At 31.6% G+C, this 24,777-nt stretch overlaps 11 non-coding genes across 11 annotated transcripts; all 11 read left to right on the top strand.

The window, feature by feature from the left end:
• Positions 1 to 940: 940 nt before the first annotated feature.
• On the top strand, positions 941 to 1,014 carry TRNAT-AGU (transfer RNA threonine (anticodon AGU)). Its single transcript has one exon. It is a non-coding gene; the product is annotated as a tRNA-Thr (tRNA).
• Positions 1,015 to 2,471: 1,457 nt separating this feature from the next.
• Positions 2,472 to 2,544, top strand: TRNAT-CGU (transfer RNA threonine (anticodon CGU)). Its single transcript has one exon. It is a non-coding gene; the product is annotated as a tRNA-Thr (tRNA).
• A 1,965-nt stretch (positions 2,545 to 4,509) lies between these two features.
• TRNAT-CGU (transfer RNA threonine (anticodon CGU)) lies at positions 4,510 to 4,582 on the top strand. The gene has a single exon. It is a non-coding gene; the product is annotated as a tRNA-Thr (tRNA).
• Positions 4,583 to 5,015: 433 nt separating this feature from the next.
• On the top strand, positions 5,016 to 5,089 carry TRNAT-AGU (transfer RNA threonine (anticodon AGU)). The gene has a single exon. It is a non-coding gene; the product is annotated as a tRNA-Thr (tRNA).
• Positions 5,090 to 7,052: 1,963 nt separating this feature from the next.
• TRNAT-AGU (transfer RNA threonine (anticodon AGU)) lies at positions 7,053 to 7,126 on the top strand. Its single transcript has one exon. It is a non-coding gene; the product is annotated as a tRNA-Thr (tRNA).
• Positions 7,127 to 7,566: 440 nt separating this feature from the next.
• TRNAT-CGU (transfer RNA threonine (anticodon CGU)) lies at positions 7,567 to 7,639 on the top strand. The gene has a single exon. It is a non-coding gene; the product is annotated as a tRNA-Thr (tRNA).
• A 946-nt stretch (positions 7,640 to 8,585) lies between these two features.
• Positions 8,586 to 8,658, top strand: TRNAT-CGU (transfer RNA threonine (anticodon CGU)). The gene has a single exon. It is a non-coding gene; the product is annotated as a tRNA-Thr (tRNA).
• A 2,981-nt stretch (positions 8,659 to 11,639) lies between these two features.
• TRNAT-CGU (transfer RNA threonine (anticodon CGU)) lies at positions 11,640 to 11,712 on the top strand. Its single transcript has one exon. It is a non-coding gene; the product is annotated as a tRNA-Thr (tRNA).
• A 10,111-nt stretch (positions 11,713 to 21,823) lies between these two features.
• Positions 21,824 to 21,896, top strand: TRNAT-CGU (transfer RNA threonine (anticodon CGU)). The gene has a single exon. It is a non-coding gene; the product is annotated as a tRNA-Thr (tRNA).
• Positions 21,897 to 23,861: 1,965 nt separating this feature from the next.
• Positions 23,862 to 23,934, top strand: TRNAT-CGU (transfer RNA threonine (anticodon CGU)). The gene has a single exon. It is a non-coding gene; the product is annotated as a tRNA-Thr (tRNA).
• Positions 23,935 to 24,367: 433 nt separating this feature from the next.
• TRNAT-AGU (transfer RNA threonine (anticodon AGU)) lies at positions 24,368 to 24,441 on the top strand. The gene has a single exon. It is a non-coding gene; the product is annotated as a tRNA-Thr (tRNA).
• The last annotated feature ends 336 nt before the right edge of the window (positions 24,442 to 24,777 follow it).

The raw sequence follows: 24,777 nt of genomic DNA, 5'->3' as shown, positions 1-24,777 counted from the left end.
TCCTCATTCTTAAATAAAAAATTATTTTCATTAAGTCGTCCTGCGATTTAATTAAATTAGAAAAGTCTGATTTATCTTTCGGATGAACAGATCATCTTAAACCTAATAAAAACTGAAAGTGTATTCAATATTATAGTAACGATACTGTGATTGCAAAATCAAAAAGGTATTTCAATGAGCAAGAGGCAGATGAAATATGACCCTAGATTTCAGCAATATTGATGAATATATGTAAAACACTTATTTGTAAACTATTCAAAATATGGGATTGAGTTTAAAATGTGTTCTTTTTTAATACAACATAGCTATTCTTGTTTACAGATTAGGAATCCTTGCTTGTTTAACATTAGAATACATATTAAGACACTTTAACACAGGCACAGAATTTGATCACCAATACTAAATTAATGATCCCTTCTGTATTACTAAAGTAGGTGCTGTGGCTAAGTGGTTAAAGCGCCTGTCTCGTAAACAGGAAATCCTGAGTTCAAATCTCAACAGCACTTTAATATTGGTCCTTACATGTAAAAATAATTTTCATCACGCAAATGTTTAATACATTTTAAAAAGAAAAGAGTTGTTCTGTGAACATTAGAATGGGTCATCTTAAATTGAAAAACAAAAAAACGTGGTATTGTGAAGATTTTCAAAGTAATGCTTTGAATGAAAAAGGGAAAAAAAAGTGACAAAGAGCAAAATAGAGATAAAAAATCATTCTAGAGTTGAATTCAAGTAATGCATTCTTAAAGAAGGCATAATTAAAACATTTATGAACAGGATAAGCAATATATCAATGAGGTGTTTATGAATAGGATCAGTATCCTCGTCTAAACTATTTGCGTAGTGCATTTTCTGAACTGAGAAATGATTATGAAAGTGAAAAACTCAGGTTTCTCTTGAACACCATATGGCAAACTGTTCCTTAAAGCATTTTCAAGAGGGTGCTGTGGCTTAGCTGGTTAAAGCGCCTGTCTAGTAAACAGGAGATCCTGAGTTCAAATCTCAGCAGTGCCTTGCTTTCCTCATTCTTAAATAAAAAATTATTTTCATTAAGTCGTCCTGCGATTCAATTAAATTAGAAAAGTCTGATTTATCTTTCGGTTGAACAGATCATCTTAAACCTAATAAAAACTGAAAGTGTTTTCAATATTATTGTAACAATACTGTGATTGCAAAATCAAAAAGTTATTTCAATGAGCAGGAGGCTGATGAAATATGACCCTAGATTTGAGCAATATTGATGAATATATGTAAAACACTTATTTATAAACTATTCAAAATATGGGATTGAGTTTAAAATGTGTTCTTTTTTAATACAACATAGCTATTCTTGTTTACAGATTAGGAATCCTTGCTTGTTTAACATTAGAATACATATTAAGACACTTTAACACAGGCACAGAATTTGATCACAAATACTAAATTAATGATCCCTTCTGTATCACTAAAATAGCTGCTGTGGCTAAGTGGTTAAAGCGCCTGTCTCATAATCAGGAAATCCTGAGTTCAAATCTCAGCAGCACCTTATTATTGGTCCTTACATGTAAAAATAATTTTCAGCACACAAATGTTTAACACATTTTAAAAAGAAAAGTGTTGTTCTGTGAACATTAGAATGGGTCATCTTAAATTGAAAAACAAAAAAACGTGGTATTGTGAAGATTTTCAAAGTAATGCTTTGAATGAAAAAGGGAAAAAAGAGTGACAAAGAGCAAAATAGAGATAAAAAATCATTTTAGAGTTATATTCAAGTAATGCATTCTTAAAGAAGGCATAGTTAAAACATTTATGAACAGGATAAGCAATATATCAATGAGGTGTTTATCAATAGGATCAGTATCCTCGTCTAAACTATTTGCGTAGTGCGTTTTCTGAACTGAGAAATGATTATGAAAGTGAAAAACTCAGGTTTCTCTTGAACACCATATGGCAAACTGTTCGTTAAAGCATGTTCAAGAGGGTGCTGTGGCTTAGCTGGTTAAAGCGCCTGTCCAGTAAACAGGAGATCCTGAGTTCAAATCTCAGCAGTGCCTTGCTTTCCTCATTCTTAAATAAAAAATTATTTTCATTAAGTCGTCCTGCGATTTAATTAAATTAGAAAAGTCTGATTTATCTTTCGATTGAACAGATCATCTTAAACCTAATAAAAACTGAAAGTGTTTTCAATATTATATTAACAATACTGTGATTGCAAAATCAAAAAGGTATTTCAATGAGCAAGAGGCAGATGAAATATAACCCTAGATTTGAGCAATATTGATGAATATATGTAAAACCCTCATTTATAAACTATTCAAAATATGGGATTGAGTTTAAAATGTGTTCTTTTTTAATACAACATAGCTATTCTTGTTTACAGATTAGGAATCCTTGCGTGTTTAACATTAGAATACCTATTAAGACACGTTAACACAGGCACAGAATTTGATCACCAATACTAAATTAATGATCCCTTCTGTATCACTAAAGTAGGTGCTGTGGCTAAGTGGTTAAAGCTCCTGTCTCGTAAACAGGAAATCCTGAGTTCAAATCTCAGCAGCACCTTATTATTGGTCCTTACATGTAAAAATAATTTTCATCACGCAAATGTTTAATACATTTTAAAAAGAAAAGTGTTGTTCTGTGAACATTAGAATGGGTCATCTTAAATTGAAAAACAAAAAAACGTGGTATTGTGAAGATTTTCAAAGTAATGCTTTGAATGAAAAAGGGAAAAAAGAGTGACAAAGAGCAAAATAGAGATAAAAAATCATTCTAGAGTTGAATTCAAGTAATGCATTCTTAAAGAAGGCATAATTAAAACATTTATGAACAGGATAAGCAATATATCAATGAGGTGTTTATGAATAGGATCAGTATCCTCGTCTAAACTATTTGCGTAGTGCGTTTTCTGAACTGAGAAATTATTATGAAAGTGAAAAACTCAGGTTTCTCTTGAACACCATATGGCAAACTGTTCCTTAAAGCATTTTAAAGATGGTGCTGTGGCTTAGCTGGTTAAAGTGCCTGTCTAGTAAACAGGAGATCCTGAATTCAAATCTCAGCAGTGCCTTGCTTTCCTCATTCTTAAATAAAAAATTATTTTCATTAAGTCATCCTGCGATTCAATTCAATTAGAAAAGTCTGATTTATCTTTCGGTTGAACAGATCATCTTAAACCTAATAAAAACTGAAAGTGTTTTCAATATTATAGTAACAATACTGTGATTGCAAAATCAAAAAGGTATTTCAATGAGCAAGAGGCAGATGAAATATGACCCTAGATTTGAGCAATATTGATGAATATATGCAAAACACTTATTTATAAACTATTCAAAATATGGGATTGAGTTTAAAATGTGTTCTTTTTTAATACAACATAGCTATTCTTGTTTACAGATTAGGAATCCTTGCTTGTTTAACATTAGAATACATATTAAGACACTTTAACACAGGCACAGAAGTTGATCACCAATACTAAATTAATGATCCCTTCTGTATCACTAAAGTAGGTGCTGTGGCTAAGTGGTTAAAGCGCCTCTCTCGTAAACAGGAAATCCGGGGTTCAAATCTCAGCAGCACCTTATTATTGGTCCTTACATGTAAAAATAATTTTCATCACGCAAATGTTTAATACATTTTAAAAAGAAAAGTGTTGTCCTGTGAACATTAGAATGGGTCATCTTAAATTGAAAAACTAACAAACGTGGTATTGTGAAGATTTTCAAAGTAATGCTTTGAATGAAAAAGGGAAAAAACAGTGACAAAGAGCAAAATAGAGATGAAAAATCATTCTAGAGTTGAAATCAAGTAATGCATTCTTAAAGAAGGCATAATTAAAACATTTATGAACAGGATAAGCAATATATCAATGAGGTGTTTATGAATAGGATCAGTATCCTCGTCTAAACTATTTGCGTAGTGCGTTTTCTGAACTGAGAAATGATTATGAAAGTGAAAAACTCAGGTTTCTCTTGAACACCATATGGCAAACTGTTCCTTAAAGCATTTTAAAGAATGTGCTGTGGCTTAGCTGGTTAAAGCGCCTGTCTAGTAAACAGGAGATCCTGAATTCAAATCTCAGCAGTGCCTTGCTTTCCTCATTCTTAAATAAAAAATTATTTTCATTAAGTCGTCCTGCGATTCAATTAAATTAGAAAAGTCTGATTTATCTTTCGGTTGAACAGATCATCTAAAACCTAATAAAAACTGAAAGTGTTTTCAATATTATAGTAACAATACTGTGATTGCAAAATCAAAAAGGTATTTCAATGAGCAAGAGGCAGATGAAATATGACCCTAGATTTGAGCAATATTGATGAATATATGTAAAACACTTATTTATAAACTATTCAAAATATGGGATTGAGTTTAAAATGTGTTCTTTTTTAATACAACATAGCTATTCTTGTTTACATATTAGGAATCCTTGCGTGTTTAACATTAGAATACATATTAAGACACGTTAACACAGGCACAGAATTTGATCACCAATACTAAATTAATGATCCCTTCGGTATCACTAAAGTAGGTGCTGTGGCTAAGTGGTTAAAGCGCCTGTCTCGTAAACAGGAAATCCTGAGTTCAAATCTCAGCAGCACCTTATTTTTGGTCCTTACATGTAAAAATAATTTTCATCACGCAAATGTTTAATACATTTTAAAAAGAAAAGTGTTGTTCTGTGAACATTAGAATGGGTCATCTTAAATTGAAAAACAAAAAAAGTGGTATTGTGAAGATTTTCAAAGTAATGCTTTGAATGAAAAAGGGAAAAAAGAGTGACAAAGAGCAAAATAGAGATAAAAAATCATTCTAGAGTTGAATTCAAGTAATTCATTCTTAAAGAAGGCATGATTAAAACATTTATGAACAAGATAAGCAATATATCAATGAGGTGTTCATGAATAGGATCAGTATCCTCGTCTAAAGTAGTTGAGTAGAGCGTTTTCTGAACTGAGAAATGATTATGAAAGTGAAAAACTCAGGATTCTCTTGAACACCATATGGCAAACTGTTCCTTAAAGCATTTTCAAGAGGGTGCTGTGGCTTAGCTGGTTAAAGTGCCTGTCTAGTAAACAGGAGATCCTGAGTTCAAATCTCAGCAGTGCCTTGCTTTCCTCATTCTTAAATAAAAAATTATTTTCATTAAGTCGTCCTGCGATTCAATTAAATTAGAAAAGTCTGATTTATCTTTCGGTTGAACAGATCATCTTAAACCCAATAAAAACTGAAAGTGTTTTCAATATTATAGTAACGATACTGTGATTGCAAAATCAAAAAGGTATTTCAATGAGCAAGAGGCAGATGAAATATGACCCTAGATTTCAGCAATATTGATGAATATATGTAAAACACTTATTTGTAAACTATTCAAAATATGGGATTGAGTTTAAAATGTGTTCTTTTTTAATACAACATAGCTATTCTTGTTTACAGATTAGGAATCCTTGCTTGTTTAACATTAGAATACATATTAAGACACTTTAACACAGGCAAAGAATTTGATCACCAATACTAAATTAATGATCCCTTCTGTATCACTAAAGTATGTGCTGTGGCTAAGTGGTTAAAGCGCCTGTCTCGTAAACAGGAAATCCTGAGTTCAAATCTCAACAGCACTTTAATATTGGTCCTTACATGTAAAAATCATTTTCATCACGCAAATGTTTAATACATTTTAAAAAGAAAAGAGTTGTTCTGTGAACATTAGAATGGGTCATCTTAAATTGAAAAACAAAAAAACGTGGTATTGTGAAGATTTTCAAAGTAATGCTTTGAATGAAAAAGGGAAAAAAAAGTGACAAAGAGCAAAATAGAGATAAAAAATCATTCTAGAGTTGAATTCAAGTAATGCATTCTTAAAGAAGGCATAATTAAAACATTTATGAACAGGATAAGCAATATATCAATGAGGTGTTTATGAATAGGATCAGTATCCTCGTCTAAACTATTTGCGTAGTGCATTTTCTGAACTGAGAAATGATTATGAAAGTGAAAAACTCAGGTTTCTCTTGAACACCATATGGCAAACTGTTCGTTAAAGCATGTTCAAGAGGGTGCTGTGGCTTAGCTGGTTAAAGCGCCTGTCCAGTAAACAGGAGATCCTGAGTTCAAATCTCAGCAGTGCCTTGCTTTCCTCATTCTTAAATAAAAAATTATTTTCATTAAGTCGTCCTGCGATTCAATTAAATTAGAAAAGTCTGATTTATCTTTCGGTTGAACAGATCATCTTAAACCTAATAAAAACTGAAAGTGTTTTCAATATTATATTAACAATACTGTGATTGCAAAATCAAAAAGGTATTTCAATGAGCAAGAGGCAGATTAAATATAACCCTAGATTTGAGCAATATTGATGAATATATGTAAAACACTTATTTATAAACTATTCAAAATATGGGATTGAGTTTAAAATGTGTTCTTTTTTAATACAACATAGCTATTCTTGTTTACCTATTAGGAATCCTTGCGTGTTTAACATTAGAATACATATTAAGACACGTTAACACAGGCACAGAATTTGATCACCAATACTAAATTAATGATCCCTTCGGTATCACTAAAGTAGGTGCTGTGACTAAGTGGTTAAAGCGCCTGTCTCGTAAACAGGACATCCTGAGTTCAAATCTCAGCCGCAACTTATTATTGGTCCTTACATGTAAAAATAATTTTCATCACGCAAATGTTTAATACATTTTAAAAAGAAAAGTGTTGTTCTGTGAACATTAGAATGGGTCATCTTAAATTGAAAAACAAAAAAAGTGGTATTGTGAAGATTTTCAAAGTAATGCTTTGAATGAAAAAGGGAAAAAAGAGTGACAAAGAGCAAAATAGAGATAAAAAATCATTCTAGAGTTGAATTCAAGTAATTCATTCTTAAAGAAGGCATGATTAAAACATTTATGAACAAGATAAGCAATATATCAATGAGGTGTTTATGAATAGGATCAGTATCCTCGTCTAAAGTAGTTGAGTAGAGCGTTTTCTGAACTGAGAAATTATTATGAAAGTGAAAAACTCAGGATTCTCTTGAACACCATATGGCAAACTGTTCCTTAAAGCATTTTCAAGAGGGTGCTGTGGCTTAGCTGGTTAAAGCGCCTGTCTAGTAAACAGGAGATCCTGAGTTCAAATCTCAGCAGTGCCTTGCTTTCCTCATTCTTAAATAAAAAAACTATATTCATTAAGTCGTCCTGCGATTTAATTCAATTAGAAAAGTCTGATTTATCTTTCGGTTGAACAGATCATCTTAAACCTAATACAAACTGAAAGTGTTTTCAATATTATAGTAACAATACTGTGATTGCAAAAATCAAAAAGGTATTTCAATGAGCAAGAGGCAGATGAAATATGACCCTAGATTTGAGCAATATTTATGAATATATGTAAAAAACTTATTTATAAACTATTCAAAATATGGTATTGAGTTTAAAATGTGTTCTTTTTTAATACAACATAGCTATTCTTGTTTACAGATTAGGAATCCTTGCTTGTTTAACATTAGAATACATATTAAGACACTTTAATACAGGCACAGAAGTTGATCACCAATACTAAATTAATGATCCCTTCTGTATCACTAAAGTAGGTGCTGTGGCTAAGTGGTTAAAGCGCCTGTCTCGTAAACAGGAAATCCTGAGTTCAAATCTCAGCAGCACTTTATTATTGGTCCTTACATGTAAAAATAATTTTCATCACGCAAATGTTTAATACATTTTAAAAAGAAAAGTGTTGTCCTGTGAACATTAGAATGGGTCATCTTAAATTGAAAAACTAAAAAACGTGGTATTGTGAAGATTTTCAAAGTAATGCTTTGAATGAAAAAGGGAAAAAAGAGTGACAAAGAGCAAAATAGAGATGAAAAATCATTCTAGAGTTGAATTCAAGTAATGCATTCTTAAAGAAGGCATAATTAAAACATTTATGAACAGGATAAGCAATATATCAATGAGGTGTTTATCAATAGGATCAGTATCCTCGTCTAAACTATTTGCGTAGTGCGTTTTCTGAACTGAGAAATGATTATGAAAGTGAAAAACTCAGGTTTCTCTTGAACACCATATGGCAAACTGTTCGTTAAAGCATGTTCAAGAGGGTGCTGTGGCTTAGCTGGTTAAAGCGCCTGTCCAGTAAACAGGAGATCCTGAGTTCAAATCTCAGCAGTGCCTTGCTTTCCTCATTCTTAAATAAAAAATTATTTTCATTAAGTCGTCCTGCGATTTAATTAAATTAGAAAAGTCTGATTTATCTTTCGATTGAACAGATCATCTTAAACCTAATAAAAACTGAAAGTGTTTTCAATATTATATTAACAATACTGTGATTGCAAAATCAAAAAGGTATTTCAATGAGCAAGAGGCAGATGAAATATAACCCTAGATTTGAGCAATATTGATGAATATATGTAAAACCCTCATTTATAAACTATTCAAAATATGGAATTGAGTTTAAAATGTGTTCTTTTTTAATACAACATAGCTATTCTTGTTTACAGATTAGGAATCCTTGCGTGTTTAACATTAGAATACATATTAAGACACGTTAACACAGGCACAGAATTTGATCACCAATACTAAATTAATGATCCCTTCTGTATCACTAAAGTAGGTGCTGTGGCTAAGTGGTTAAAGCGCCTGTCTCGTAAACAGGAAATCCTGAGTTCAAATCTCAGCAGCACCTTATTATTGGTCCTTACATGTAAAAATAATTTTCATCACGCAAATGTTTAATACATTTTAAAAAGAAAAGTGTTGTTCTGTGAACATTAGAATGGGTCATCTTAAATTGAAAAACAAAAAAACGTGGTATTGTGAAGATTTTCAAAGTAATGCTTTGAATGAAAAAGGGAAAAAAGAGTGACAAAGAGCAAAATAGAGATAAAAAATCATTCTAGAGTTGAATTCAAGTAATGCATTCTTAAAGAAGGCATAATTAAAACATTTATGAACAGGATAAGCAATATATCAATGAGGTGTTTATGAATAGGATCAGTATCCTCGTCTAAACTATTTGCGTAGTGCGTTTTCTGAACTGAGAAATTATTATGAAAGTGAAAAACTCAGGTTTCTCTTGAACACCATATGGCAAACTGTTCCTTAAAGCATTTTAAAGATGGTGCTGTGGCTTAGCTGGTTAAAGTGCCTGTCTAGTAAACAGGAGATCTTGAATTCAAATCTCAGCAGTGCCTTGCTTTCCTCATTCTTAAATAAAAAATTATTTTCATTAAGTCGTCCTGCGATTCAATTCAATTAGAAAAGTCTGATTTATCTTTCGGTTGAACAGATCATCTTAAACCTAATAAAAACTGAAAGTGTTTTCAATATTATAGTAACAATACTGTGATTGCAAAATCAAAAAGGTATTTCAATGAGCAAGAGGCAGATGAAATATGACCCTAGATTTGAGCAATATTGATGAATATATGCAAAACACTTATTTATAAACTATTCAAAATATGGGATTGAGTTTAAAATGTGTTCTTTTTTAATACAACATAGCTATTCTTGTTTACAGATTAGGAATCCTTGCTTGTTTAACATTAGAATACATATTAAGACACTTTAACACAGGCACAGAAGTTGATCACCAATACTAAATTAATGATCCCTTCTGTATCACTAAAGTAGGTGCTGTGGCTAAGTGGTTAAAGCGCCTCTCTCGTAAACAGGAAATCCGGGGTTCAAATCTCAGCAGCACCTTATTATTGGTCCTTACATGTAAAAATAATTTTCATCACGCAAATGTTTAATACATTTTAAAAAGAAAAGTGTTGTTCTGTGAACATTAGAATGGGTCATCTTAAATTGAAAAACTAACAAACGTGGTATTGTGAAGATTTTCAAAGTAATGCTTTGAATGAAAAAGGGAAAAAACAGTGACAAAGAGCAAAATAGAGATGAAAAATCATTCTAGAGTTGAAATCAAGTAATGCATTCTTAAAGAAGGCATAATTAAAACATTTATGAACAGGATAAGCAATATATCAATGAGGTGTTTATGAATAGGATCAGTATCCTCGTCTAAACTATTTGCGTAGTGCGTTTTCTGAACTGAGAAATGATTATGAAAGTGAAAAACTCAGGTTTCTCTTGAACACCATATGGCAAACTGTTCCTTAAAGCATTTTAAAGACGGTGCTGTGGCTTAGCTGGTTAAAGCGCCTGTCTAGTAAACAGGAGATCCTGAATTCAAATCTCAGCAGTGCCTTGCTTTCCTCATTCTTAAATAAAAAATTATTTTCATTAAGTCGTCCTGCGATTCAATTAAATTAGAAAAGTCTGATTTATCTTTCGGTTGAACAGATCATCTAAAACCTAATAAAAACTGAAAGTGTTTTCAATACTATAGTAACAATACTGTGATTGCAAAATCAAAAAGGTATTTCAATGAGCAAGAGGCAGATGAAATATGACCCTAGATTTGAGCAATATTGATGAATATATGTAAAACACTTATTTATAAACTATTCAAAATATGGGATTGAGTTTAAAATGTGTTCTTTTTTAATACAACATAGCTATTCTTGTTTACAGATTAGGAATCCTTGCTTGTTTAACATTAGAATACATATTAAGACACTTTAACACAGGCACAGAAGTTGATCACCAATACTAAATTAATGATCCCTTCTGTATTACTAAAGTAGGTGCTGTGGCTAAGTGGTTAAAGCGCCTCTCTCGTAAACAGGAAATCCTGAGTTCAAATCTCAGCAGCACCTTATTATTGGTCCTTACATGAAAAAATAATTTTCGTCACGCAAATGTTTAATACATTTTAAATAGAAAAGTGTTGTTCTGTGAACATTAGAATGGGTCATCTTAAATTGAAAAACTAAAAAACGTGGTATTGTGAAGATTTTCAAAGTAATGCTTTGAATGAAAAAGGGAAAAAAGAGTGACAAAGAGCAAAATAGAGATAAAAAATCATTCTAGAGTTGAATTCAAGTAATGCATTCTTAAAGAAGGCATAATTAAAACATTTATGAACAGGATAAGCAATATATCAATGAGGTGTTTATCAATAGGATCAGTATCCTCGTCTAAACTATTTTAGTGCGTTTTCTGAACTGAGAAATGATTATGAAAGTGAAAAACTCAGGTTTCTCTTGAACACCATATGGCAAACTGTTCGTTAAAGCATGCTCAAGAGGGTGCTGTGGCTTAGCTGGTTAAAGCGCCTGTCCAGTAAACAGGAGATCCTGAGTTCAAATCTCAGCAGTGCCTTGCTTTCCTCATTCTTAAATAAAAAATTATTTTCATTAAGTCGTCCTGCGATTTAATTAAATTAGAAAAGTCTGATTTATCTTTCGATTGAACAGATCATCTTAAACCTAATAAAAACTAAAAGTGTTTTCAATATTATATTAACAATACTGTGATTGCAAAATCAAAAAGGTATTTCAATGAGCAAGAGGCAGATGAAATATAATCCTAGATTTGAGCAATATTGATGAATATATGTAAAACCCTCATTTATAAACTATTCAAAATATGGGATTGAGTTTAAAATGTGTTCTTTTTTAATACAACATAGCTATTCTTGTTTACAGATTAGGAATCCTTGCGTGTTTAACATTAGAATACATATTAAGACACGTTAACACAGGCACAGAATTTGATCACCAATACTAAATTAATGATCCCTTCGGTATCACTAAAGTAGGTGCTGTGGCTAAGTGGTTAAAGCGCCTGTCTCGTAAACAGGAAATCCTGAGTTCAAATCTCAGCAGCACCTTATTATTGGTCCTTACATGTAAAAATAATTTTCATCACGCAAATGTTTAATACATTTTAAAAAGAAAAGTGTTGTTCTGTGAACATTAGAATGGGTCATCTTAAATTGAAAAACAAAAAAACGTGGTATTGTGAAGATTTTCAAAGTAATGCTTTGAATGAAAAAGGGAAAAAAGAGTGACAAAGAGCAAAATAGAGATAAAAAATCATTCTAGAGTTGAATTCAAGTAATGCATTCTTAAAGAAGGCATAATTAAAACATTTATGAACAGGATAAGCAATATATCAATGAGGTGTTTATGAATAGGATCAGTATCCTCGTCTAAACTATTTGCGTAGTGCGTTTTCTGAACTGAGAAATTATTATGAAAGTGAAAATCTCAGGTTTCTCTTGAACACCATATGGCAAACTGTTCCTTAAAGCATTTTAAAGACGGTGCTGTGGCTTAGCTGGTTAAAGTGCCTGTCTAGTAAACAGGAGATCCTGAATTCAAATCTCAGCAGTGCCTTGCTTTCCTCATTCTTAAATAAAAAATTATTTTCATTAAGTCGTCCTGCGATTCAATTCATTTAGAAAAGTCTGATTTATCTTTCGGTTGAACAGATCATCTTAAACCTAATAAAAACTGAAAGTGTTTTCAATATTATAGTAACAATACTGTGATTGCAAAATCAAAAAGGTATTTCAATGAGCAAGAGGCAGATGAAATATGACCCTAGATTTGAGCAATATTGATGAATATATGCAAAACACTTATTTATAAACTATTCAAAATATGGGATTGAGTTTAAAATGTGTTCTTTTTTAATACAACATAGCTATTCTTGTTTACAGATTAGGAATCCTTGCTTGTTTAACATTAGAATACATATTAAGACACTTTAACACAGGCACAGAAGTTGATCACCAATACTAAATTAATGATCCCTTCTGTATCACTAAAGTAGGTGCTGTGGCTAAGTGGTTAAAGCGCCTCTCTCGTAAACAGGAAATCCTGAGTTCAAATCTCAGCAGCACCTTATTATTGGTCCTTACATGTAAAAATAATTTTCATCACGCAAATGTTTAATACATTTTAAAAAGAAAAGTGTTGTTCTGTGAACATTAGAATGGGTCATCTTAAATTGAAAAACTAAAAAACGTGGTATTGTGAAGATTTTCAAAGTAATGCTTTGAATGAAAAAGGGAAAATAGACTGACGAAGAGCAAAATAGAGATAAAAAATCCTTCTAGAGTTGAATTCAAGTAATGCATTCTTAAAGAAGGCATAATTAAAACATTTATGAACAGGATAAGCAATATATCAATGAGGTGTTTATCAATAGGATCAGTATACTCGTCTAAACTATTTGAGTAGTGCGTTTTCGGAACTGAGAAATGATTATGAAAGTGAAAAACTCAGGTTTCTCTTGAACACCATATGGCAAACTGTTTGTTAAAGCATGTTCAAGAGGGTGCTGTGGCTTAGCTGGTTAAAGCGCCTGTCCAGTAAACAGGAGATCCTGAGTTCAAATCTCAGCAGTGCCTTGCTTTCCTCATTCTTAAATAAAAAATTATTTTCATTAAGTCGTCCTGCGATTCAATTAAATTAGAAAAGTCTGATTTATCTTTCGGTTGAACAGATCATCTTAAACCGAATAAAAACTGAAAGTGTTTTCAATATTATATTAACAATACTGTGATTGCAAAATCAAAAAGGTATTTCAATGAGCAAGAGGCAGATTAAATATAACCCTACATTTGAGCAATATTGATGAATATATGTAAAACACTTATTTATAAACTATTCAAAATATGGGATTGACTTTAAAATGTGTTCTTTTTTAATACAACATAGCTATTCTTGTTTACATATTAGGAATCCTTGCGTGTTTAACATTAGAATACATATTAAGACACGTTAACACAGGCACAGAATTTGATCACCAATACTAAATTAATGATCCCTTCAGTATCACTAAAGTAGGTGCTGTGGCTAAGTGGTTAAAGCGCTTGTCTCGTAAACAGAAAATTCTGAGTTCAAATCTCAGCAGCACCTTATTATTGGTCCTTACATGTGAAAATAATTTTCATCATGCAAATGTTTACTACATTTTAAAAAGAAAAGTGTTGTTCTGTGAACATTAGAATGGGTCATCTTAAATTGAAAAACAAAAAAACGTGGTATTGTGAAGATTTTCAAAGCAATGCTTTGAATGAAAAAGGGAAAAAAGAGTGACAAAGAGCAAAATAGAGATAAAAAATCATTCTAGAGTTGAATTCAAGTAATGCATTCTTAAAGAAGGCATGATTAAAACATTTATGAACAGGATAAGCAATATATCAATGAGGTGTTTATGAATAGGATCAGTATCCTCGTCTAAACTATTTGCGTAGTGCGTTTTCTGAACTGAGAAATTATTATGAAAGTGAAAAACTCAGGTTTCTCTTGAACAGCATATGGCAAACTGTTCCTTAAAGCATTTTAAAGACGGCGCTGTGGCTTAGCTGGTTAAAGGGCCTGTCTAGTAAACAGGAGATCCTGAATTCAAATCTCAGCAGTGCCTTGCTTTCCTCATTCTTAAATAAAAAATTATTTTCATTAAGTCGTCCTGCGATTCAATTCAATTAGAAAAGTCTGATTTATCTTTCGGTTGAACAGATCATCTTAAACCTAATAAAAACTGAAAGTGTTTTCAATATTATAGTAACAATACTGTGATTGCAAAATCAAAAAGGTATTTCAATGAGCAAGAGGCAGATGAAATATGACCCTAGATTTGAGCAATATTGATGAATATATGCAAAACACTTATTTATAAACTATTCAAAATATGGGATTGAGTTTAAAATGTGTTCTTTTTAATACAACATAGCTATTCTTGTTTACAGATTAGGAATCCTTGCTTGTTTAACATTAGAATACATATTAAGACACTTTAACACAGGCACAGAAGTTGATCACCAATACTAAATTAATGATCCCTTCTGTATTACTAAAGTAGGTGCTGTGGCTAAGTGGTTAAAGCGCCTCTCTCGTAAACAGGAAATCCTGAGTTCAAATCTCAGCAGCACCTTATTATTGGTCCTTACATGAAAAAATAATTTTCGTCACGCAAATGTTTAATACATTTTAAATAGAAAAGTGTTGTTCTGTGAACATTAGAATGGGTCATCTTAAATTGAAAAACTAAAAAACGTGGTATTGTGAAGATTTTCAAAGTAATGCTTTGAATGAAAAAGGGAAAAAAGAGTGACAAAGAGCAAAATAGAGATAAAAAATCATTCTAGAGTTGAATTCAAGTAATGCATTCTTAAAGAAGGCATAATTAAAACATTTATGAACAGGATAAGCAATATATCAATGAGGTGTTTATGAATAGGATCAGTATCCTCGTCTAAACTATTTGCGTAGTGCGTTTTCTGAACTGAGAAATTATTATGAAAGTGAAAAACTCAGGTTTCTCTTGAACACCATATGGCAAACTGTTCCTTAAAGCATTTTAAAGATGGTGCTGTGGCTTAGCTGGTTAAAGTGCCTGTCTAGTAAACAGGAGATCTTGAATTCAAATCTCAGCAGTGCCTTGCTTTCCTCATTCTTAAATAAAAAATTATTTTCATTAAGTCGTCCTGCGATTCAATTCAATTAGAAAAGTCTGATTTATCTTTCGGTTGAACAGATCATCTTAAACCTAATAAAAACTGAAAGTGTTTTCAATATTATAGTAACAATACTGTGATTGCAAAATCAAAAAGGTATTTCAATGAGCAAGAGGCAGATGAAATATGACCCTAGATTTGAGCAATATTGATGAATATATGCAAAACACTTATTTATAAACTATTCAAAATATGGGATTGAGTTTAAAATGTGTTCTTTTTTAATACAACATAGCTATTCTTGTTTACAGATTAGGAATCCTTGCTTGTTTAACATTAGAATACATATTAAGACACTTTAACACAGGCACAGAAGTTGATCACCAATACTAAATTAATGATCCCTTCTGTATCACTAAAGTAGGTGCTGTGGCTAAGTGGTTAAAGCGCCTCTCTCGTAAACAGGAAATCCGGGGTTCAAATCTCAGCAGCACCTTATTATTGGTCCTTACATGTAAAAATAATTTTCATCACGCAAATGTTTAATACATTTTAAAAAGAAAAGTGTTGTTCTGTGAACATTAGAATGGGTCATCTTAAATTGAAAAACTAACAAACGTGGTATTGTGAAGATTTTCAAAGTAATGCTTTGAATGAAAAAGGGAAAAAACAGTGACAAAGAGCAAAATAGAGATGAAAAATCATTCTAGAGTTGAAATCAAGTAATGCATTCTTAAAGAAGGCATAATTAAAACATTTATGAACAGGATAAGCAATATATCAATGAGGTGTTTATGAATAGGATCAGTATCCTCGTCTAAACTATTTGCGTAGTGCGTTTTCTGAACTGAGAAATGATTATGAAAGTGAAAAACTCAGGTTTCTCTTGAACACCATATGGCAAACTGTTCCTTAAAGCATTTTAAAGACGGTGCTGTGGCTTAGCTGGTTAAAGCGCCTGTCTAGTAAACAGGAGATCCTGAATTCAAATCTCAGCAGTGCCTTGCTTTCCTCATTCTTAAATAAAAAATTATTTTCATTAAGTCGTCCTGCGATTCAATTAAATTAGAAAAGTCTGATTTATCTTTCGGTTGAACAGATCATCTAAAACCTAATAAAAACTGAAAGTGTTTTCAATACTATAGTAACAATACTGTGATTGCAAAATCAAAAAGGTATTTCAATGAGCAAGAGGCAGATGAAATATGACCCTAGATTTTAGCAATATTGATGAATATATGTAAAACACTTATTTATAAACTATTCAAAATATGGGATTGAGTTTAAAATGTGTTCTTTTTTAATACAACATAGCTATTCTTGTTTACAGATTAGGAATCCTTGCTTGTTTAACATTAGAATACATATTAAGACACTTTAACACAGGCACAGAAGTTGATCACCAATACTAAATTAATGATCCCTTCTGTATTACTAAAGTAGGTGCTGTGGCTAAGTGGTTAAAGCGCCTCTCTCGTAAACAGGAAATCCTGAGTTCAAATCTCAGCAGCACCTTATTATTGGTCCTTACATGAAAAAATAATTTTCGTCACGCAAATGTTTAATACATTTTAAATAGAAAAGTGTTGTTCTGTGAACATTAGAATGGGTCATCTTAAATTGAAAAACTAAAAAACGTGGTATTGTGAAGATTTTCAAAGTAATGCTTTGAATGAAAAAGGGAAAAAAGAGTGACAAAGAGCAAAATAGAGATAAAAAATCATTCTAGAGTTGAATTCAAGTAATGCATTCTTAAAGAAGGCATAATTAAAACATTTATGAACAGGATAAGCAATATATCAATGAGGTGTTTATCAATAGGATCAGTATCCTCGTCTAAACTATTTTAGTGCGTTTTCTGAACTGAGAAATGATTATGAAAGTGAAAAACTCAGGTTTCTCTTGAACACCATATGGCAAACTGTTTGTTAAAGCATGTTCAAGAGGGTGCTGTGGCTTAGCTGGTTAAAGCGCCTGTCCAGTAAACAGGAGATCCTGAGTTCAAATCTCAGCAGTGCCTTGCTTTCCTCATTCTTAAATAAAAAATTATTTTCATTAAGTCGTCCTGCGATTCAATTAAATTAGAAAAGTCTGATTTATCTTTCGGTTGAACAGATCATCTTAAACCGAATAAAAACTGAAAGTGTTTTCAATATTATATTAACAATACTGTGATTGCAAAATCAAAAAGGTATTTCAATGAGCAAGAGGCAGATTAAATATAACCCTACATTTGAGCAATATTGATGAATATATGTAAAACACTTATTTATAAACTATTCAAAATATGGGATTGACTTTAAAATGTGTTCTTTTTTAATACAACATAGCTATTCTTGTTTACATATTAGGAATCCTTGCGTGTTTAACATTAGAATACATATTAAGACACGTTAACACAGGCACAGAATTTGATCACCAATACTAAATTAATGATCCCTTCAGTATCACTAAAGTAGGTGCTGTGGCTAAGTGGTTAAAGCGCTTGTCTCGTAAACAGAAAATTCTGAGTTCAAATCTCAGCAGCACCTTATTATTGGTCCTTACATGTGAAAATAATTTTCATCATGCAAATGTTTACTACATTTTAAAAAGAAAAGTGTTGTTCTGTGAACATTAGAATGGGTCATCTTAAATTGAAAAACAAAAAAACGTGGTATTGTGAAGATTTTCAAAGCAATGCTTTGAATGAAAAAGGGAAAAAAGAGTGACAAAGAGCAAAATAGAGATAAAAAATCATTCTAGAGTTGAATTCAAGTAATGCATTCTTAAAGAAGGCATGATTAAAACATTTATGAACAGGATAAGCAATATATCAATGAGGTGTTTATGAATAGGATCAGTATCCTCGTCTAAACTATTTGCGTAGTGCGTTTTCTGAACTGAGAAATTATTATGAAAGTGAAAAACTCAGGTTTCTCTTGAACAGCATATGGCAAACTGTTCCTTAAAGCATTTTAAAGACGGCGCTGTGGCTTAGCTGGTTAAAGGGCCTGTCTCGTAAACAGGAGATCCTGAATTCAAATCTCAGCAGTGCCTTGCTTTCCTTATTCTTAAATAAAAAATTATTTTCATTAAGTCGTCCTGCGATTCAATTCAATTAGAAAAGTCTGATTTATCTTTCGGTTGAACAGATCATCTTAAACCTAATAAAAACTGAAAGTGTTTTCAATATTATAGTAACAATACTGTGATTGCAAAATCAAAAAGGTATTTCAATGAGCAAGAGGCAGATGAAATATGACCCTAGATTTGAGCAATATTGATGAATATATGCAAAACACTTATTTATAAACTATTCAAAATATGGGATTGAGTTTAAAATGTGTTCTTTTTAATACAACATAGCTATTCTTGTTTACAGATTAGGAATCCTTGCTTGTTTAACATTAGAATACATATTAAGACACTTTAACACAGGCACAGAAGTTGATCACCAATACTAAATTAATGATCCCTTCTGTATCACTAAAGTAGGTGCTGTGGCTAAGTGGTTAAAGCGCCTCTCTCGTAAACAGGAAATCTTGAGTTCAAATCTCAGCAGCACCTTATTATTGGTCCTTACATGTAAAAATAATTTTCATCACGCAAATGTTTAATACATTTTAAAAAGAAAAGTGTTGTTCTGTGAACATTAGAATGGGTCATCTTAAATTGAAAAACTAAAAAACGTGGTATTGTGAAGATTTTCAAAGTAATGCTTTGAATGAAAAAGGGAAAAAAGAGTGACAAAGAGCAAAATAGAGATAAAAAATCATTCTAGAGTTGAATTCAAGTAATGCATTCTTAAAGAAGTTATAATTAAAACATTTTTGAACAGGATAAGCAATATATCAATGAGGTGTTTATCAATAGGATCAGTATCCTCGTCTAAACTATTTGAGTAGTGCTTTTTCTGAACTGAGAAATGATTATGAAAGTGAAAAACTCAGGTTTCTCTTGAACACCATATGGCAAACTGTTCGTTAAAGCATGTTCAAGAGGGTGCTGTGGCTTAGCTGGTTAAAGCGCCTGTCCAGTAAACAGGAGATCTTGAGTTCAAATCTCAGCAGTGCCTTGCTTTCCTCATTCTTAAATAAAAAATTATTTTCATTAAGTCGTCCTGCGATTTAATTAAATTAGAAAAGTCTGATTTATCTTTCGGATGAACAGATCATCTTAAACCTAATAAAAACTGAAAGTGTATTCAATATTATAGTAACGATACTGTGATTGCAAAATCAAAAAGGTATTTCAATGAGCAAGAGGCAGATGAAATATGACCCTAGATTTCAGCAATATTGATGAATATATGTAAAACACTTATTTGTAAACTATTCAAAATATGGGATTGAGTTTAAAATGTGTTCTTTTTTAATACAACATAGCTATTCTTGTTTACAGATTAGGAATCCTTGCTTGTTTAACATTAGAATACATATTAAGACACTTTAACACAGGCACAGAATTTGATCACCAATACTAAATTAATGATCCCTTCTGTATTACTAAAGTAGGTGCTGTGGCTAAGTGGTTAAAGCGCCTGTCTCGTAAACAGGAAATCCTGAGTTCAAATCTCAACAGCACTTTAATATTGGTCCTTACATGTAAAAATAATTTTCATCACGCAAATGTTTAATACATTTTAAAAAGAAAAGAGTTGTTCTGTGAACATTAGAATGGGTCATCTTAAATTGAAAAACAAAAAAACGTGGTATTGTGAAGATTTTCAAAGTAATGCTTTGAATGAAAAAGGGAAAAAAAGTGACAAAGAGCAAAATAGAGATAAAAAATCATTCTAGAGTTGAATTCAAGTAATGCATTCTTAAAGAAGGCATAATTAAAACATTTATGAACAGGATAAGCAATATATCAATGAGGTGTTTATGAATAGGATCAGTATCCTCGTCTAAACTATTTGCGTAGTGCATTTTCTGAACTGAGAAATGATTATGAAAGTGAAAAACTCAGGTTTCTCTTGAACACCATATGGCAAACTGTTCCTTAAAGCATTTTCAAGAGGGTGCTGTGGCTTATCTGGTTAAAGCGCCTGTCTAGTAAACAGGAGATCCTGAGTTCAAATCTCAGCAGTGCCTTGCTTTCCTCATTCTTAAATAAAAAATTATTTTCATTAAGTCGTCCTGCGATTCAATTAAATTAGAAAAGTCTGATTTATCTTTCGGTTGAACAGATCATCTTAAACCTAATAAAAACTGAAAGTGTTTTCAATATTATTGTAACAATACTGTGATTGCAAAATCAAAAAGTTATTTCAATGAGCAGGAGGCTGATGAAATATGACCCTAGATTTGAGCAATATTGATGAATATATGTAAAACACTTATTTATAAACTATTCAAAATATGGGATTGAGTTTAAAATGTGTTCTTTTTTAATACAACATAGCTATTCTTGTTTACAGATTAGGAATCCTTGCTTGTTTAACATTAGAATACATATTAAGACACTTTAACACAGGCACAGAATTTGATCACAAATACTAAATTAATGATCCCTTCTGTATCACTAAAATAGCTGCTGTGGCTAAGTGGTTAAAGCGCCTGTCTCATAATCAGGAAATCCTGAGTTCAAATCTCAGCAGCACCTTATTATTGGTCCTTACATGTAAAAATAATTTTCAGCACACAAATGTTTAACACATTTTAAAAAGAAAAGTGTTGTTCTGTGAACATTAGAATGGGTCATCTTAAATTGAAAAACAAAAAAACGTGGTATTGTGAAGATTTTCAAAGTAATGCTTTGAATGAAAAAGGGAAAAAAGAGTGACAAAGAGCAAAATAGAGATAAAAAATCATTTTAGAGTTATATTCAAGTAATGCATTCTTAAAGAAGGCATAGTTAAAACATTTATGAACAGGATAAGCAATATATCAATGAGGTGTTTATCAATAGGATCAGTATCCTCGTCTAAACTATTTGCGTAGTGCGTTTTCTGAACTGAGAAATGATTATGAAAGTGAAAAACTCAGGTTTCTCTTGAACACCATATGGCAAACTGTTCGTTAAAGCATGTTCAAGAGGGTGCTGTGGCTTAGCTGGTTAAAGCGCCTGTCCAGTAAACAGGAGATCCTGAGTTCAAATCTCAGCAGTGCCTTGCTTTCCTCATTCTTAAATAAAAAATTATTTTCATTAAGTCGTCCTGCGTTTTAATTAAATTAGAAAAGTCTGATTTATCTTTCGATTGAACAGATCATCTTAAACCTAATAAAAACTGAAAGTGTTTTCAATATTATATTAACAATACTGTGATTGCAAAATCAAAAAGGTATTTCAATGAGCAAGAGGCAGATGAAATATAACCCTAGATTTGAGCAATATTGATGAATATATGTAAAACCCTCATTTATAAACTATTCAAAATATGGGATTGAGTTTAAAATGTGTTCTTTTTTAATACAACATAGCTATTCTTGTTTACAGATTAGGAATCCTTGCGTGTTTAACATTAGAATACCTATTAAGACACGTTAACACAGGCACAGAATTTGATCACCAATACTAAATTAATGATCCCTTCTGTATCACTAAAGTAGGTGCTGTGGCTAAGTGGTTAAAGCGCCTGTCTCGTAAACAGGAAATCCTGAGTTCAAATCTCAGCAGCACCTTATTATTGGTCCTTACATGTAAAAATAATTTTCATCACGCAAATGTTTAATACATTTTAAAAAGAAAAGTGTTGTTCTGTGAACATTAGAATGGGTCATCTTAAATTGAAAAACAAAAAAACGTGGTATTGTGAAGATTTTCAAAGTAATGCTTTGAATGAAAAAGGGAAAAAAGAGTGACAAAGAGCAAAATAGAGATAAAAAATCATTCTAGAGTTGAATTCAAGTAATGCATTCATAAAGAAGGCATAATTAAAACATTTATGAACAGGATAAGCAATATATCAATGAGGTGTTTATGAATAGGATCAGTATCCTCGTCTAAACTATTTGCGTAGTGCGTTTTCTGAACTGAGAAATTATTATGAAAGTGAAAAACTCAGGTTTCTCTTGAACACCATATGGCAAACTGTTCCTTAAAGCATTTTAAAGATGGTGCTGTGGCTTAGCTGGTTAAAGTGCCTGTCTAGTAAACAGGAGATCCTGAATTCAAATCTCAGCAGTGCCTTGCTTTCCTCATTCTTAAATAAAAAATTATTTTCATTAAGTCGTCCTGCGATTCAATTCAATTAGAAAAGTCTGATTTATCTTTCGGTTGAACAGATCATCTTAAACCTAATAAAAACTGAAAGTGTTTTCAATATTATAGTAACAATACTGTGATTGCAAAATCAAAAAGGTATTTCAATGAGCAAGAGGCAGATGAAATATGACCCTAGATTTGAGCAATATTGATGAATATATGCAAAACACTTATTTATAAACTATTCAAAATATGGGATTGAGTTTAAAATGTGTTCTTTTTTAATACAACATAGCTATTCTTGTTTACAGATTAGGAATCCTTGCTTGTTTAACATTAGAATACATATTAAGACACTTTAACACAGGCACAGAAGTTGATCACCAATACTAAATTAATGATCCCTTCTGTATCACTAAAGTAGGTGCTGTGGCTAAGTGGTTAAAGCGCCTCTCTCGTAAACAGGAAATCCGGGGTTCAAATCTCAGCAGCACCTTATTATTGGTCCTTACATGTAAAAATAATTTTCATCACGCAAATGTTTAATACATTTTAAAAAGAAAAGTGTTGTCCTGTGAACATTAGAATGGGTCATCTTAAATTGAAAAACTAACAAACGTGGTATTGTGAAGATTTTCAAAGTAATGCTTTGAATGAAAAAGGGAAAAAACAGTGACAAAGAGCAAAATAGAGATGAAAAATCATTCTAGAGTTGAAATCAAGTAATGCATTCTTAAAGAAGGCATAATTAAAACATTTATGAACAGGATAAGCAATATATCAATGAGGTGTTTATGAATAGGATCAGTATCCTCGTCTAAACTATTTGCGTAGTGCGTTTTCTGAACTGAGAAATGATTATGAAAGTGAAAAACTCAGGTTTCTCTTGAACACCATATGGCAAACTGTTCCTTAAAGCATTTTAAAGACGGTGCTGTGGCTTAGCTGGTTAAAGCGCCTGTCTAGTAAACAGGAGATCCTGAATTCAAATCTCAGCAGTGCCTTGCTTTCCTCATTCTTAAATAAAAAATTATTTTCATTAAGTCGTCCTGCGATTCAATTAAATTAGAAAAGTCTGATTTATCTTTCGGTTGAACAGATCATCTAAAACCTAATAAAAACTGAAAGTGTTTTCAATATTATAGTAACAATACTGTGATTGCAAAATCAAAAAGGTATTTCAATGAGCAAGAGGCAGATGAAATATGACCCTAGATTTGAGCAATATTGATGAATATATGTAAAACACTTATTTATAAACTATTCAAAATATGGGATTGAGTTTAAAATGTGTTCTTTTTTAATACAACATAGCTATTCTTGTTTACATATTAGGAATCCTTGCGTGTTTAACATTAGAATACATATTAAGACACGTTAACACAGGCACAGAATTTGATCACCAATACTAAATTAATGATCCCTTCGGTATCACTAAAGTAGGTGCTGTGGCTAAGTGGTTAAAGCGCCTGTCTCGTAAACAGGAAATCCTGAGTTCAAATCTCAGCAGCACCTTATTTTTGGTCCTTACATGTAAAAATAATTTTCATCACGCAAATGTTTAATACATTTTAAAAAGAAAAGTGTTGTTCTGTGAACATTAGAATGGGTCATCTTAAATTGAAAAACAAAAAAAGTGGTATTGTGAAGATTTTCAAAGTAATGCTTTGAATGAAAAAGGGAAAAAAGAGTGACAAAGAGCAAAATAGAGATAAAAAATCATTCTAGAGTTGAATTCAAGTAATTCATTCTTAAAGAAGGCATGATTAAAACATTTATGAACAAGATAAGCAATATATCAATGAGGTGTTCATGAATAGGATCAGTATCCTCGTCTAAAGTAGTTGAGTAGAGCGTTTTCTGAACTGAGAAATGATTATGAAAGTGAAAAACTCAGGATTCTCTTGAACACCATATGGCAAACTGTTCCTTAAAGCATTTTCAAGAGGGTGCTGTGGCTTAGCTGGTTAAAGCGCCTGTCTAGTAAACAGGAGATCCTGAGTTCAAATCTCAGCAGTGCCTTGCTTTCCTCATTCTTAAATAAAAAATTATTTTCATTAAGTCGTCCTGCGATTCAATTAAATTAGAAAAGTCTGATTTATCTTTCGGTTGAACAGATCATCTTAAACCCAATAAAAACTGAAAGTGTTTTCAATATTATAGTAACGATACTGTGATTGCAAAATCAAAAAGGTATTTCAATGAGCAAGAGGCAGATGAAATATGACCCTAGATTTCAGCAATATTGATGAATATATGTAAAACACTTATTTGTAAACTATTCAAAATATGGGATTGAGTTTAAAATGTGTTCTTTTTTAATACAACATAGCTATTCTTGTTTACAGATTAGGAATC

This window comes from Triturus cristatus, chromosome 8, assembly GCF_964204655.1.
Source record: "Triturus cristatus chromosome 8, aTriCri1.1, whole genome shotgun sequence".
NCBI lineage: Eukaryota > Metazoa > Chordata > Amphibia > Caudata > Salamandridae > Triturus > Triturus cristatus.
Note: the sequence above shows the minus strand (reverse complement) of the source record. Positions and strands in the feature narration are given on the sequence as shown.